Source organism: Mandrillus leucophaeus, unplaced genomic scaffold (assembly GCF_000951045.1).
Source record: "Mandrillus leucophaeus isolate KB7577 unplaced genomic scaffold, Mleu.le_1.0 Scaffold89, whole genome shotgun sequence".
Lineage (NCBI taxonomy): Eukaryota > Metazoa > Chordata > Mammalia > Primates > Cercopithecidae > Mandrillus > Mandrillus leucophaeus.
The window spans coordinates 5142739-5146531 of record NW_012109696.1 but is presented as its reverse complement, the minus strand read 5'-3'; positions in this window follow the sequence as shown (position 1 = coordinate 5146531).

Sequence of the window (3793 nt, the reverse complement as noted above, 5' to 3'; positions counted from 1 at the left end):
GTGGTGTGTGCCTGTAGTCCCAAGTGAAACCCACATCTCTACAAATAATAAAAAACTAGCTGGGCATGGTGGTGGGAGCCTGTAGTCCCATCTACTTGGGAGGCTGAGTTGGGAGGATCATGTGAGCCTGAGAGGTCAAGGCTGCAGTGAGCCATCGTGGCACCACTGCACTCCAGCCTGGGCAACAGAGCAAGATCCTGTCCCCAAATTAAAAAAAGAATAAGTATGACTGAGGAGAGTTAATGTACAAGCTATTTCCGGAGGGTGGTGCAGCTGCAGGGCAGGTGAACACCAGCAGATGCAGGCTCCGGGTGTGAAGGGATGGGAAGCAGGGAACATTCCCTGGAGCCTGGAGAGTGAGTGCCCTGTAAAGTCGGACGCCTTGACAGGCACAGTGGGAGCCCAAACATGGCAGCAACCTGGTGTGTTTGGGGAGTAGCATGGGTAGGGCGAGGCAGGCGTCAATCCCTGATCCCTCCAACCTCTTCCTCTTGTCTCCTGTGGGCTCCTCAATGGCCAAAGCCATCTGGAAGCCAGACAACTTGCAAGCTGATGGTATGGCCCACGCAGGTCCCCTCCTGGGGTGAGGATCAGGAAAGAGAGGGTACTGAAGAGCCAGAAGGCAAAGGAAACAGACATTCTGACACAAAGGCTGATCCTAACCACGCTTCACCTCTACCTCCAATGATCACAAAACAGTGCTTGATGTTAGCATTGGTGGAATGGACTCTAAGACAAACATATTAAGATTAAGGAATCATTTCACCATGAAAAAGACTGGTATCGTCTCATCAGGGGTACAAAAATCCTGAATCTGTGCACACACTTGTCAACGTAGTGTCAAAGGGTACGAGGAAGATGTGGAGAGAATCGCAAAAGCAGCTTTTAAATCCACAATTGCCATTGAAGGCTTTAGCAGGCTGCTCTCAGAGACTGATAGGTCAAGCAGATAATCTCGAGTAATGATCTGCAAGACACGAGCAATATAATTAACAAGCGTGGTCTTCCAGTTGAAGAGAAACCAAGACCTAGGCTGCAGAGGCCGTCGCGGGCAGCGGGGAACATCCTGCTGTAAGTTCACACCTGAGAAAGCACCCACAGGCAGGAAACACACCCAGGGACCTCCTCCACAGACCACTGGACCTGCACTGAACACACTCCCCCAAGAGAACCACAGCAGAGAGGAAGCTGCATCGCCAACTTACGTATTAAGGCAGCTCTTCCAAAATCCAGACTACGAGTCCTCCCTGGGCATGTCATGCTGCCCATGTCACAGACTCCCAGCTCAGGACAATGCTCAGTGTCATTCTAGCCTATCAGGAGGGTTCCTGACTTGTCGAGTGAACCCTGGTGAACGTCACAGAGGTCAAATGAAAGGATGAAATTCAGACCAGGCAGGACAGACTTCTGCACAAGCTGCCGAGGAAGCTGGAAGTCGTCCCTGTGGGCTTGGACCTCTCAAGGGCATGAGATGCCTAACAACAGTCTCAGGGAAGCTGAGGAGCAGAGATGAGGGCAAGGATCTGGGAGACAGAGAAGCAGGGATGCAGGACGAAGTAAGAGAGTACAGCTCTGCAGGCAAGAATCTTCCAGAAGGTGGAATGCTGTGGGCCACTGCGATCTTCACATCCCGAGGGCCAGGCTGCCCACTGCCTGCACCCCTGCAGGCTCCCATGGCGAGAGAGGACGCCAATAGCAGGCCCCTCCTCTTCTGCAGACCCTTCTGAAGACTATGCCCTGAATCCCAATTCCCATCTCCACCTGGGCCCACACACATGGCTGAATATTCCTGATGTCGTCTCCAGCTGTGGCCTCTTCTCTGAGGTCACATGCCCGTGACCATCTCCCCTGAAACATCACCAATATGCCTTCAGAACCTCCAACCCAAGACTTTGTTACTCTCTAACCAGCTTCTTTTACATTATTTCGAGGACAAACCACCAACATGTGACTGCTGAAAGGGAAACCCAGGCACTCTTGCTCTTTCACTTCACAGCCCGCACCTGCTGCAGAGGCAGACACTGCGGCCTCCTCCGCCTCCTCTTCTCTGTCCTCCTCTCCATGCTGTCGCAAGCGAGCCTGGCTTACAGCTCATCCCCCTGCCCGGGTGGACCTTGACCCTCTCCTGCCCTCAGATTCTCCCTTCCCAGGCCCCACCTCCACCCCATCTGTCCCCTGATATAAGGGTCATCTAAACACAGGCACTCCGGTCCCCAACATGGAAATTTGGATAGGGCACAATTCTGCACAACTGTTGGTCATGCTCCTATCTTCAGGGGCGTGGGGAGTTTTGTTGTTGTTGTTTTGTGTATTTGCTTTTTGGTTTTGTTTTGTGTTGTTCGCATTCTCACTTTTAGACATAGAATAAAATCCAAAGCTACCAGGGAGGCTGCCGTGTCAGTCCATGAGCCCTAAGTCAATCCAGACCCCTGCTGTTCAAAGCAGTGTATGAAAAATTAAAACACACTGGGAAGCCCAGACACATTTAAATCCACTCCCAATCACTGGTGCTTTATTCTGGAAACCAAAATAGACAAATGAAGAGCACAGCACTAAGACTAACACCAGGCTCTTCGTTCCTAGATGTACTCACTGCTTGTAACAGAGGCATTAAAATCAGCGGGTCAGCATCAGGATACACGTGCCGCTGCTGCACTCTCCATTACCACATTTAGTGCCTGAATGTTTGTAATCGTCCCCAGGCAGTGCCAGGTCTTGCAAGAAGTGACCTCAGAGGGAACAGATGTTGGATAAGAACATCTCAACCCCATTTTGCAAGCATCAAATCTCTGAGCCTTTTCCAGACAATTCTTTCACCCTAATAGTCCTTCTTCCCTGTTAGAATTACGAGGCAAATATTTGAAGCATTTTAGAGAAATGTTTTCAAGATAAGCACTTATAATTAACAGTTATGATAGTACCAAATCATTCCTAACTATTCTAACAATGCAGTAATACACAGGGGTGAGAATGTGCTTTTGGAGTCAGAAAATCTTAGCTCATGTCCCAGTTCTCCAACAACTCACTGTGAAATCTGCACAGATCATATATTCTAAGTGCATAGTATTGCTTTGTTTTATTTACAATAGGGATAAAAGACATATCCATCTCATGGTAGTTTCATGTATATAAAGGGATAATAATACAAAATACTTAATACAGTGCTGAAGTATTAGAGGGATTCAACAGGGGGCTACTGTTCTTGCAAGTTTATTAACATTGTTCTTTAAAGCAAGTTTTCTAAAATAATTCTGCTACTCAAACTCTCAATAATTATGACTGTTTCTCTATGAACAATGAAGGTGAAGACATTAGCTCCTAGTCCATCAATCCCATGTAGTCCTGCTTTTATTAGAGAAATACATTTTTGTTGAATAATCATTTTATGAGGATGTGAAAAAAAAAGCCACAGTGGGAATTGGGGTTTGATTTGTTTGTTTTGCTTTGCTTTTAGCATGAAGACATTTTCCACTTCTGTCTAATAATGTTTATTCAACCCTTTGAGCGGCCTGTCATTGTTACAAATGAATATACATTCCCCTTACTTTGAGCAGCCCAGAATGGGCAGTGCCATAAAAATACAAGAACCTAGGATACGCATGCTGAGAAACGAATGTTGATGAACACATTAGGTAGTACATAACCTCAGAGCATAGGATGTCTCTGGTCCTAACTTTCCACTTCCTCAATGCCTTTCAACTCACTCATTCCTTCACTCCCGCACTCTCAGACCATTACTAAGCACCTCCCACGCTTCAGATGCTAGGTTCAGACATGGAGGTCTTATTGGTAG